The 13,305-nt window shown below is 42.7% G+C and overlaps 1 protein-coding gene across 3 annotated transcripts in view; it reads left to right on the top strand.

Moving 5' to 3' along the window:
• The window catches only part of RREB1 (ras responsive element binding protein 1), a 172,409-nt gene that overhangs the window by 826 nt on the left and 158,278 nt on the right, over nucleotides 1–13,305 (top strand). For 2 of the 3 annotated variants that reach the window (XM_069217325.1, XM_069217310.1), the window contains exon 1: nucleotides 636–1,146. The exons of the other annotated variant lie outside the window; for it this stretch is intronic. The gene's annotated coding sequence lies outside the window, so the exon portion shown is untranslated. Of the gene's footprint in view, nucleotides 1–635; nucleotides 1,147–13,305 lie in introns of those variants that run through there. 3 annotated transcript variants of the gene reach the window in all.

Below are 13,305 nucleotides of genomic sequence, written 5' to 3'. Positions count from 1 at the left end.
CGTGAGTGTGGCGGGGGATGCCTCATCATGTTTTTTTTTTCTCAAACTTGTGCAGGGTGACACTCCTTAAGACGGAGTTTCTGGGTCGATATAACCACCCCATCGTCTTTCATTAACACGTCAAAAGGCAATTTAAATGTGATTGCGCACTTAAATAATGTACTTTGGGCTCAGAGTCTATAGTGTATGCGTTGCAGCAGGCTTGCACGGCGTGACAGTTGTAAAAAACAAAACAGAAAAACATGATCATGTCCTGCGTCCATCCTTTCCCTGTAGAACGTGTTTTCTTCGGCATCCTTGACGGTGCCTCATTTGCACTTCCGTGAGAAGAGGCGGGGGAGGAGGTAGTGATGGTGGGTTGGAGACGTTAACTTTTACACTCTTCCTCTTGTTTGCTGCAGTATTTCGTTGTGGTGGTGTAAACTTTTGCAAGTTACGAAAAGTTAAACTCGGACAAAAAAAAACGAGAAAGAAAAGTTGGTTTTGGAAGCCGTGGTATTTTTCTGCCCTCCCTCGTGCGTCGCAAATGTTGCGGAGTGTAGAAAGGAGCACAAGGGCTGAAGGCACCGTCACGAGTCCAGGAAGGAGGAGAGAGGCTGCTGCCAGCAGCATCCGAGCTCTGGGCAGGGGGAGGGGGAAGGTGGGCTGAGCTGGACCACGGAGCAGGAGCACCCCTCCCTTCTACCGTACACTTTCCATCAGTTTCTGCATCGTGCGCGGTGGTGTCCGGGAGGGGGCTGTTTCATTAACTTCCGCAGCCGCCCCCCACTTCTAATTAGGCAGCGGGCGGCTCTTCTTTGCACGGGGTGTGGTTGCTTTTGGGGGTGGGGGCTGTGCCGAAGTCTCCGGCCCCCGCCCCTCCTGTGCACCTTGGTGGTGTGGATGCGGCAGGGCCAGCCCGGACTCGTCTCTTAGGAGACTGCGACCTTCATGGTTGCTAAGAGGCGGCCCGGGAAGAGTTTGCTGCTCCCTCAGCCCAGCAGCAGTTTTCTCTTTCCTGCGCGGTGCTCCGGGGAGGGGAGGGCCCGGCTGCTGCTACAACTTTTCTCGTTCTTGGAGTTTGCTCTCAGTGGTAGTGTCGTTGCCGCTGAGGGCCCGGTTTTGCAGCGTTTCCGGTGGCATCCAGTGGATAACGAGAAGCAACAGGTGAGGAGGGGGAGGAGGAGGCGGCCGCGGGCAGCGAAGTGCTGGAGCGGGGGGAGGGGGCGCGGGGAGTGTGATGGGGAGCCGCCGGGCCTGAGCGCACTTCCCCGTAGTGGATGGAGTTTCGAGGGGAACGAGGCGCAAAGGGGAGCGGTTTATGGGTGTGGGCCCTGGTCAGGTGAAGATTTAGTTACCTGAAAACTCGGGGTTTCAAGATTCTACTCTACTATCAACTTTTTTTCTATCCCCATAGTTCTATATTTCGACGCAAAAAAATATATTTATTTTAGGACCATTGTTCCTCAGCATCCAGGAAATCTTTTAATCACCCCGTCCGGTTTTCTCACCACAGGCCATGGGTAGGAAGGATACAGGTGACGCTTGCCCCTGAAGAGGTTCTATATTCTTTCATCACATACAATTGCCATCTTTTTACCTCCCAGTATCTCATCATCCTTGATTGGCTGCGAAAGAGGAGGAGAGAAGTTTTTTTCCTCCTTGCTCAGCAGACCAGGCCTCCCTCCCTCCTCCCCCTGGCGGCTCCTTCCTCACTGTGGACGATAGAGATAGGAGAGCACAGACCCGGATGAGTTCACATTCCACTGCGAAACTATACACGGCCTCTGAAGGCCAACACCAGCAAAGACACAGCACTGGAAGCACCGCTCATAACCATCATCTACTTATAGACACGGGGCCGGCTTAAGTAGGCCTCAAACATTACGCAGTATTAAGTTAATAGAACAATACAGTCTTGTGTGTATCTTCGTGTGGTCCAAACAGTTGTTGCATACGTGTGTGTGGTTGTTCACGTTTGTATGTCAATAAATAGTCGTCTTAAGTCACACAGAAGCTGATTCAGGACAGTGTGCGCAAATCAGTACACGAAAAGACATACATAGTTGGGTAAAATGTATTTATTTATGAGTTTTGTATATGCCTCATTGCACCATAGGCACTCCATGGCGCTGTCGGAAAAGGAAAGACCTTTTTACAAATAAGTTTGGGGAAAAAAAAGGAAAACATAGGAGTTAGAAGTCAGCCAGTTGTTGGAAGTACTGTAATAGATGGATTTTTGAAGGACTCGTTTGTTGGATACTAATACAGTCCAAACATGGTGGATAGTACTTAAGAGTATAGAGCTGCCTTGTAAACCATTCTTGAGGTTGTTTTTTTTAAGTAAACAAATTTGAGTTCCTCGTTGGTCTTCAAGCAGGTTGCGTTAATTAGATCAGGCTTAATAATGCATTATGTGGCTAGAGTTTTTTTCCCTTCAGTCGGGATTATCTAAACTGGTGCTGTGCAGACAGACTGATTGTTTTATCTGTTGTGGTTTATCTTGTAGACCTAGTGATGTAGTCAGTTGTGGCCGTGACTTTCCCCAAGATATGCCTGGTTGTATTACTAGGGTCACCTATTTCCCCAAGGTCGACGTGGCGTTGTTACTAAAGACATCACATTACCCAAGACTCCCCTTGGCAGTACTAGTACCCCCCCCCCCTTTTTTCCAGCACCACCTTGCAATGATTCTAGTGGTGGTGATTAAACGTGTGCGAAGATGCTTAACTGCTGCAGTTCTTAGGGGGAAGTCAGTCTGGTTAGCACGAGGCATATACAGGCCGGGTTTGTAGCGTGGTAACTTCCTCATTTCCTAGGAACGCTGCCAAGCGTGGGACCTGGTACCAAAGGCCTCAGTGAGGCTGCTTTCCCCTGTGGGATGGTCACTTTTCAACCGTATGTTTTAAAGATGGAGACCCTGGCTGCCTGTGTGTTTTCATTTAATGAACTGGTCCGTTCAGCCATCTTTGTTGAGGGTTGTATATTCTCCTTGAAGGTTCAGTGTTTGTAAAGCTGTGCAGCAGCACACATCCATCACTCAACCAGTGAGTCAGGTTACCACAGCAGCTCTTCCAGGGACGCATCTAACGAGGCCTAACAGTTTGCCCTGGATGCTTTCCTACTTTCTAGTTTAATCATTTTCTTTCTGTTCACCGAAGCAATGTACGCTTGAAATGTTATATTCTTGTTGCATTCACTCTTGTTTTTATTAATGTTGCATGCTAATTAATCTGGTGAAAACCATGTGCCACTTTTGTTATGCCTGATTATCATGCTGCTTTTTTTGGGATAATGGTAAGATGGAGGGTTGAGAGCTCAGACAAGCACCACTCGCCCCATCCCATAAGACTTGCTTGTTGGTACACTCCGCTTAGTCTCCCCTCTAAAATACTAATACTCTTATTGTTTGTAATATCCTCTTTTAAATATTGCTCACCAGGATCCACCGAAACAACCCTGTTTGAACTCATTGTTTTCATCTGGTATTTTGGATGTAGTTTTCTTTTTAATGTTTGCCTCTGATGAGGAATGTTTTTTGCCTGATTATTTTCTTACGGGGGTGGATAGTGTGATGGTTAGTTTGTGCCTCTGTTTCATGCAGAGTAAATTGCAGCTGAAGAGTGCTGTGGCACCGTGTGAGACCTTCACTGGTACACGTGGACAGACAGGCTTTTCTACTTGTTGCCATCACTCTTAGCTCAGCCCTAGGACAACGTCTTCATTGTAGAATTTGCAGCTGTCGGAGTATGCAAAGCTGTTTTAAAAAACTAAAGTTCACTTGGTAGCCAAGTGTCCACCAGAAGCATTGACCCTGCCAGTCTGCATTTTCATTTGACAGTATGTATCATAGTTCTAGTCTTATTTGGCTGATTTACAATGAGGTAATCAAGTAAAAAGCAGATTCGAAACGCACAATGGCGCCCGCAATAGATAGAAGCACAAACAAAAATATTCTATTCTCGACAAATAAATATTTGAAATATAAGCCCCCGTTCAGATATATTTATGAGCCTTTTCCAAAGTAGAAAGAGCCTTTCCAGTTTTGTTAAGAGTATATGACCAGATTTAGTTTTTTATGTCGGGATTCAAATTAGGATTTCTTGTAACATGTGCCGACTACAGATGTCCTTGATCTGTCCCTCTGCATGCTAGATGGTGGCTGACAGTACAGGCTTGAGCATTACTCCTTCTCCATCGATTATGACATTTAGGAATATGAAAATCTGGTGCGCAACGTGGCACGCAAAAGTAAATTGAGATAGCAAGCTGGTTATGTTAAATTTGGGAAATGTCATAATTGATTAGCAGTTCAGTAGTTAATCCTTGACAAGTGGTTCTTGCAGATCAACTCCATCCTACGTTGATCGCATACTTCAATTCAGGCTTGCAACCTGAGAATTGGTCCACTCAAGAAGCAGTGATCTACTTACCAATTTGTCCCCTCTCCAGATAATGCATATTTGTCAGATGAATTAATAGTTAATTTATCCTTTGAAAGTGGGTATTCAGAATGTGTTCTAAATGTTCAGATTAAGATGTAGTAAATACAAACCTCCATAACCTTAGATACACAAAAACATAGATCTGGTAACAGAAAACTTTTCCTCACCCAGCTGGTTGTGGGAGACTTTTGAGAGTTTGAATCTTCAGCACAATATTTCCTCTCAGTATATCTTTATTGCAGTTTCAATTGTGCGCATCATTGTTGGCACAATTGAGCTCTTCCCCCTTTCTTTTAAATGCTATCTTACCCAAGATCTTGCCAAATGTTAATCTTTCTTGTGCCCCAATTGAGAAATTGACATGTTCATTTTCTTTTGCTTTCTTGATTTTCTTCTTCTGTCAGACATCTTTCCTCCATTCTGAATCTTAGTAAAAGAATCTTTTTAGCATCCCTCGACAGCTGCTTATGATGCAGTTATGTGCAGATGGGTTAATAGCTTGGGATGGAAACGTTGCAGCTGTTCTGTGTCTAATCTATGACTCCCTTCCCCACCTGTCCTCCAGGCCAGAGACAGTGGCCAGTGTTACATGTCTAAGTAAAGGGCACCACTGTTAACTATCACCTTTACCATGAGTAAGGTAAATGAACACATTGTCTAGAAGTGAATTTCAGGTGCCAACCTGAGCATTTGCAATTTTATGTTGGCTTCTACACGTGTATTCTGAGTTCATGCCCTTTACATATGCTTTTTCGAATAGGGCTCTGCATGCATGGGATTTCGGGCATGTCCTGCACTACTATGAATTCTGATTGTCTCCTTCACTTACATAGTACTTAAAAATCATACAAATATCATAGGCTGGGGAGGTGCTCAGACAGGCTCCCGGACACACTCTGAACCAAGCCATTGACAATCCAGTCTAACAATATTGTGGTTTAGCCTTTTTCAGACACAACCAAAATATTATTTACATACTTTGCACAGCAAGTAAATAGAATATTGTTCACTTCTGAATTTCGCACATCAATTTAAAACAGATAGCAACAGTATTGTTTACAGGATGATCAGCTTAGAAAAAAGTTTGTGGTTGTGTTGAATAACACTCAGATTTGTCTCTGCATTTCCCATCCAAGCAAAACCACCTTCATCATTGGGGACCATCCCAGAACACTACCCATCCAGAAACCTGTTGGATCCGCAAGCTCCCGCATCCCTACCACCTTCCCCCTCGGCAGTTGGTCAGATTACAAGGTCCTATCCCTAGCTGTGAGGTCAAAGGCAAAAAGCCCAGGCCCTGCACAGCTACTTCAACTCTTGTACTGCCAACCACACACATGAGGATAAATTCTCACAGAATGAAAATGTACAATTATAACCCCAGTGCTGTACCAAGATGGTTACCCTAAACATTACCGTGTAGCGAATGCTCATATTGTTACTACTTTGTGGCTTGCTACTTTATGTTCACTGCCCTACTCCATCCAGCATGTTACTTGAAAATATCCACATTTTTTGTTTTGGAAAATTCTTCATGCTTACATCAAATCTGGGTGGATCGCGTGGAAGAAAGTCTGAAGTCAAATTTGGTTCTCCTTAAAAGGCCACAACCTCCTACGATCAAAGCCCGGCAGTGACCTCACACTTCACTAGCATTATTTCATGTCTCAGTGACCTGAAAACCCTCTACAGGCGGTTGTGACACCTGAGGCATGGTCAGTGTGTTTAAATCTCAGAGGCCATGTTATGACGAAGCCTACGAGTGTGAGATAGAACCACGGGCACTTCCAGCCTAATTTTGGTCCTATCTAAGCTGAGTCTGTGTTCACATTCTGTGGCGGAATGGAGATTTCAGAAAGCAACTTGTACATTTAGTATTATTGTTCAGAGAAGGAGATTTCAGAGATGATCTTGCACACATGATAACGTTCTAGGGAAAAAGTTAATTTGACAAATGGTGTCACATTTGTGCGAGGATCAAGATTGGATAGGTTCTGCATATGTAAGGTTTCGGTGTGATCAGGCACGTGTGTTAATATTGTGTGTTGGGGGGATTAGGATTTCAGAGAGGATTTCATCTTTAGAGCAGGTACTTGTGAGGAGCTCCAGCCAACGGCTGTCACAGTAAAGAACGCAATTAACACTACATTTCCTTAATTAATATTGGATATCTTGTGAAAAGTGTCCACCGTATCCCTGATTACAAGTTTAGGTGCTACTTATCGCACTTGAGAAATAACAATACCAGAGTACGCTATCTATCATGAGCAATAAATAACACCTATTATTAGTTAGTGGGGAATAACATGCAGATTTAACACACCAAAATGTACATGATACGATAAACAGATTTGCTTTCCCCACGTTAGATTCTGGCAGGGCAAACCTGCTGAAATGTAATGAGGGTTGAGGTATTTAACACACCCGATAGTTGATGAATGCATTAAATACCCACCAACTTTTAATTCCACCCAGTGTGTAAACAGGGGTTTATGCATGAGTTGGAGTGCAAAGACCAGCTTGTAATCAGTGGGATCTAAGTCTTCATTCAGTTTCTTCTTCTGAATGGAGTTTTTTTTTTTTTTGCATTTGGAGCTTCAGTCAAATTCCCTATATAAGTAGAGAATGGTACAGAGAGAGATGTGATAGGGTTAAGGATGTGCAGAGTTTATCTGGATAACATTGGGGTGGTGTTGGGGGGGGGGGAGGGGAGTTTGTGAATACTGTGTAACAGAAGGAACAACTAGTGCTTTTTCCAGTTGTGCAATTGAGAAAATAGATTTTTGGAACCGGGGAGATGAAACCTAACTATTTGTTGATAGTTAATAGTTGGATGGGTAGTAGCACATGGTAGTTTTAACTTCGGTCCGAGCCTGACCTGCTGTTTAGACCTGTTGCCCATAAATCCATAAGTCTTGTGCATTGGGGAAAAGGTTCCCAAGTTTATCTTCATTGCCAAGAGATCTTAGATTTTGACCCCCTTGGGAAGCTCAACGCTGCTGTTTCATGCCTTCAAAGCCATTCCTGCAGGCACGAGACACAAAAATGGAAGATGCCCTCAATTTCCTTTAACTCAGTTTTTGTAAAGTATGTCATTTACGGGTTGCCTCGCCTCCTGGAACTGTTGCCTGTGATTGTGTCATGGCAGCTCTCTTAATTGAATGCACTCTTGTTGAGGGGCAGGAAGAGGTCTGGCTTCCCAAGTTTCCACCAAATCTGTGTTTGCGAGTCCCTTCCTATTTGTTCTGTAACTTGCCTGAAGCTGTCTGTGGTGACCTATGTTACTCTAGTGTTGGAGGTCGGAATTTTTTAGTTCCAGTTGGATCATTCTTCTGATCATGACTATAACGTAGCATCAGTCTCTAGTAAGAACCTTTAAGTATTATGAGAACTCAGCATAACATATTTGTCATTTTAGTAACAGAAAACCTACCATCTTTGTGTGCATTACTGAAAATCACCAGTGTGAGTTGTATGCACAGAGTCTGGATGCTTTATCAGGTCCAGGGTCTGAAACGCTCGATCAGGATATTCCTTGCTATCTCATAATGCTGAACACCACCTATGAGACAATTGGTGGGTATGGTTTTTTTTGGTATCAAAACACCAACCAGTTGCAGGTGGTGGGAATAATGCACTCCGATTCAGAGAGAATAGAGGTGTTTGGTTATTAGATTGCAAGCTGTCCAAAATGGCATTGTAATGATTTGGAAATTTGTCCTTCTTTACGATAAATATTATTCCACTGCCTGCCCCCTCTTTTTGCATTGGTAACTGGCACACATCTTGGCCGTCTTGTTTCTAAATGTAGATCTTTTTATTTGTATGGATTTCAGTCTTTTGTTGGGAAGTCTTCTTTTCAAGTACTTTACCAACAAGTGGAATATTTGAAAACAGACTGTTTCTCTGATCTTCTACAGTGGTGATTGTATCACATGGCTCTACATCCGTAAATATTCCTGCGGGTGCGTTTTTTTCAATTAATGTGTGGGCTTAATATCTATTTTAATTCCTCGATAGCCTTGATAAGCCATGATATGCAAAACATGTGCAGGTATATGGTGCGAAGTATTAACTGATAAAAATGAAAACCCAAATATAAAAAAATAGCTCCGGAATATTTAACTATATTTTTTAACTAATAGTTCGTACTTTTGTTTTCGACCAAAATTTTAAAAGTAATAGTCTTAGGCATGTCTTCTAAACCTTGCAGCAGCTTTATTGTGGGGGTCTCGACACTGGACATTGGCTTAGTTTTAGGATTAGCATCCAAATTAAGGTCAGGAGTAAGGCTAGACATTAGTTCACATTTGGCTTATGCTCGGGACTAGGCAACAGATTGGGATGAGCTGTAACTAAAGGCTCAGGATTTAAGTTTGCGTTAAGCTTAAGTTTAGTAATATATATTTTTCTTTATCTTATGAATTTCAGAATTATATTTTAAGCAGCTTTGTCCTAATGTTTAGAAACGTGTGAGTATTTACATCTTTAGTAATTTGTTTTTGGCATGCACGTTTCAGATTTGACTGTACTGTGACCTGAACTTAAAATCTACTAGAGAAAGTCTCTTGCTTAGTTTTTCAACAAGAGTGAAACATTGGAGATAACGTGAAGCGTCTACACTACACAACCTCCTTTTAACCACACTATCTGTTAGACAGACATTTCTCTCAGTCCACAGCTGAAAATATGTCCTTTAAATAAAAATCGGCCAACGTATTTTTTCACATGATTTCAGCCAAAAACAAAGCACAAAATATTTCCCCCCACTCCAACAGTATGCATTAAATGCAACCACAACCATCATCATACGCACAACAATGCTCCAAGATGTATAACCAGCTAAGCGTTTGCAGTTGAGCACCTTACACACATCTTCTCACCGATCTACAAATCAACCATTTAGAAGAAGTTAACTTCAGTATACCTCACACACATGCACATAACATTGCATCAAAGCTACCTATTCAGCAAATATTCCTCTAAACTTGGCCACCAGTTAAAGCAGAGCAGTAGGTTGTCATACCTTCCTGCAGAATAAAACTGTAAAATCCATCGGCACATGCTCGATACTGTACACAGATCAATAATAGGATCTTGCCTGCCCAGATCCAGTATGGTATAGTATTAGAAATTAATTATTTTATGCTGGTTTTGTTGCTCGCTATCAAATATTACTTATAGCAATACAAAATTAACCAAACAAGGCAAGAGAGATCACTCCAGTCACCAAACATCCAAGTACCGTAAAAGGGTGCCCAGGTTCTGTAAGCAATTTGGGATCATACAGGAGATTGAAATACGCTATACATACCCGTAACTTAACTACAGCCATTTTGTTTCTTCAAGAGAATATTGGTAAGCTGGCTGTGTGAGCACCTGGAAACTTCAATAAAAAAAACTATGAAACAAATGAAGAAAGTTCACCTACCGAATGCACTTCTCACTGGGTCTTTTGCTCCTCCAGCTGTGTTTTCTTGAGTTGGGCTGCATCTTATTTAGTACTGTTGAGTGAGTTTTCCTCTTATGACACCCGGGGCGGTATTACAGAAGTGCTCCGGGGGCGCGTAACAGGTGCTTGTGCCAGCTTTGTGCGCCCCCGGCGCACTTTGGTATTACAGAAGGCACTACAGATGCTCGTGCACCCCCTTCTGTATTACTGAAAGCACGGGTACACATATAGCGCCGGTGCTATCACCAGCATGTTCCTTCATTTGCATGGGGGCATGGCTCTATACAAATGAGGGAATCCCTTTGCCTCTGCACCTGTGCTGTATTATAGACTCGGACGCAGAGGCCAGGAAGCTGTCAGTAGGCGCACCAACAGTGCGCCTCCTGATGGCAGCCTTCTGGAGCGGGGAAAAAAGGATCCTATGGATCCCCAGATATCCCCTTTAAAAGTGCAGATGGGTTGCCTTCTGCACAATGAAACACGGAGCGGCTTTAAAGCAGCTACTTCGTTTCTAACTTGCATGTACTTGCCCCAGGGCAGCACAAGTATGCAACTGCTCTGGGGGCATCGCATTTAACGTAATAGGGCGCACTTTCTCTGTTTGCGCATGGCGCACCTCTTTTAAGGTGCGCCGTGACGCAAACAGTGAAAGTGTGCCCAGTGGGGAATAGGGCCCCTCGATCTAGTTTTCTGGGGTTCAGATTATAAGCAATCCGAGTCATGTGCTTGCTTAAAGTTTGATCTTTAATTAAGGGATACAGGGCTAGGGCAAGTTTTTCCTCAACTCGCCCTCACCTATTCTTCTTATAAAGCTGTTGAAGCTTCATATACCCCAGTCCGTGCCCCCCCCACCCCCCGTCTGTCCCTCGACATATACATTTTTTTTTAACCTGTGCTTTTTTGTTCCTTGGTAACATTTTGCCCCTTTGGATCTTCATTAAGCATATTTTTCCTGCAGTTTGGACATAGTTTATACGTCTAGTTTCGTGGTATCCACAAAGTTCATGTCTCTTGGAAGTAATTTAAGATGGATGCCTTTTTGTGTAGAGGGGGGCATGTATCACAGCTGGAAAGGAGGGGCAGAGGTGCTACACTGGGATTTGCTTTCATCTTGTAAAACACAAATATTTGGCTGTATCCCATTTTGTGATCCTTCAGGTTACCTTGCAACCGATCACCATGGCCTGCTCACAGTGAATAGGTGCTTCGTACAAAAGATGTAGGTGACGGGTGGAGACTGTTTGCTTAGTCTCTTTCAGGCTGGAAATGCGGAAAGGTGAAGACAAGGGGCCCAGATAGCTTGAAAAGGATTCCCAGGCAGCCTTGACATGCTTTTAGACTGTTGTTACTGAGAGGGAGGAGAGATCTAATGAAACCCCCAACCAGCATTGTTGGCTTTCTAGACCCCCCCCCCCCCTCCACACACATGAGGGGGGGGGCATTTGAGTCGATGCAAACCAAGTTATTTATTCTGTAGCAGGGAAACACTTAGACCTGTTTCTCTTCTACACTTGGTTTGTATAGAGTGCCTATTGACGGTGCTGTTTGTAGAAGGCTACTTGAAATGTTAAAGGGGACTATTTAGGTTACTGCTAAGAGTTAATAGAGAGGGTCGAAGTTGTTTCTTTGGGGTCTTGTAGACAATTAGAGGCCCTTCTGGTGATTGGTCCCTAAACACTGTGTTGTGCTGAGGGTGATGTCTTGATTGTTTCTTTCCGTGATTGTGTGGTAAACGGGGTTATTGCGAGCCTGTTGATGATACAGGGTTGTAGGTTGCTGACTACACATCATTAGTCGTTACTTCTTTTCTTGTGTTGCCTAAATGATCTCTTTTCATCTACGACAAAAGCACTATGCTTTGTAGAGTGGAAGGGGCAGTGTGTTAGGCAGCTTTTAGTTAATGGAAATGTCAGCTGAATGTTCAGAACTTTTACACCTCACCTTGAGAACAATATTCTGTGCGTCACCAGGGTAAATGTAATAAACTGGATGCTAAATGTATACATCTTCCCATAGGAACAAACACACATTAGAAATAATATATCTATATAAAAATGTGTTCCTTGTCCTGTCCTTTACTGACATCTTCATGGTCCCCCAATGGGCACAGTGAGCTTGGAAAAGTAAACTCGAACATGCATGCCACTGTTGAGGGAAGATTTTTATTTATTTATTAAATTTTTATTCATCCTGTTTTGTACTTTGTACACACTTGCAAAGTTTAAAAGCTAGAAGAAAGGTCAAAGGCATCCCAGACGGTTAGTACTTTTTTTCCACGAGGTGAGAGAGTGTCTTTTCGGACAGTGGTTAAAAACAAAAATCGCCTTCTACCGCCAACTTCTGTGGCACCTTATGAAATCGGGTATCTTGAAGTTATTAGTCGTGGATATTCTGTTCATGAGTACCTTAAACGTATGTCTTTTCATCAGTGGAATACAGCTGTCTCCAGAAGATGGGGGGAAAAACTTGCCAATGGTTTATATGTTTTGTATTAAATACTTGTCTATATAATACAATAGCAGAGTAGGCCACACATTATGGATACATTTTAAGTGGTTCGGAAGTGCCGCAATTAGTGAAGAACTCTATATAAATCAATGGACGTGTAATCAAAATGTGTCTTTACGGAAAACAGTTTACCAATATGGAGTCCTACTGTTTACATGAGCAATACTCTTGCAACGATATTAGCTGTAACAATTTGCAGTAGTAACTTATTCCACATGAGATCTTCCACTTGAATTATGAATTAAAAATGCTACTGTACTTACTTGGCACCTGTTCTGTATAGTTCTAAACCTAGATCGCCTGTCCAGAACTTTTATGGTTCGATTACCAAACACTGAAAGTGTAGGACATAATCTCTGATTTGCATGCAACGTTGCATATTTCAGCATACTTTTTGTATTCTCATCTTTCGCCAGAGTCTCTCAGAGGGACTCATTAGTCCAGGATTCTTCTTTGACCACTCTTGACATAACCCACGATGATTCTGATGGGCTTTTCACTTGTGCTTAAACCTTTCAGTTCTTGGTAATGGTTGTCTTTGTACGTGATTTACACACCAAGAAATGCTTTAAAGTATTGTGACAGCTGATAACATTTCATATTATTTTTTAGAAACTCCCTGCTGTTCTTTTTCTTCTCTCAATTCAGTAATGTTACTGTGTGGCTACCAAGCATTGAGCTCTTGAATAACGTGCATCATTTACGTAATAAACAATTAACCTCCTCATCCATATACCATCAATATCTTTGTGAAACCTTAGACAGGTGCAGGCTTTTATTGGGCTCTGTAATTCTTCGAGAGGGACCCAATTTTATTTTCCCTGGTTTGAATGGCATAAATATTAAGAAAACTGGTCAAGTATATTCTTCCGCAAGGATTCTTCTATGCCTCTTTCAAATCTTGAATACAATGGTTACACA

Source organism: Pleurodeles waltl, chromosome 2_1 (genome assembly GCF_031143425.1).
Source record: "Pleurodeles waltl isolate 20211129_DDA chromosome 2_1, aPleWal1.hap1.20221129, whole genome shotgun sequence".
NCBI lineage: Eukaryota > Metazoa > Chordata > Amphibia > Caudata > Salamandridae > Pleurodeles > Pleurodeles waltl.
The sequence above is the reverse complement of the archived record's forward strand: the minus strand, read 5'-3'. Positions and strand labels throughout refer to the sequence as shown.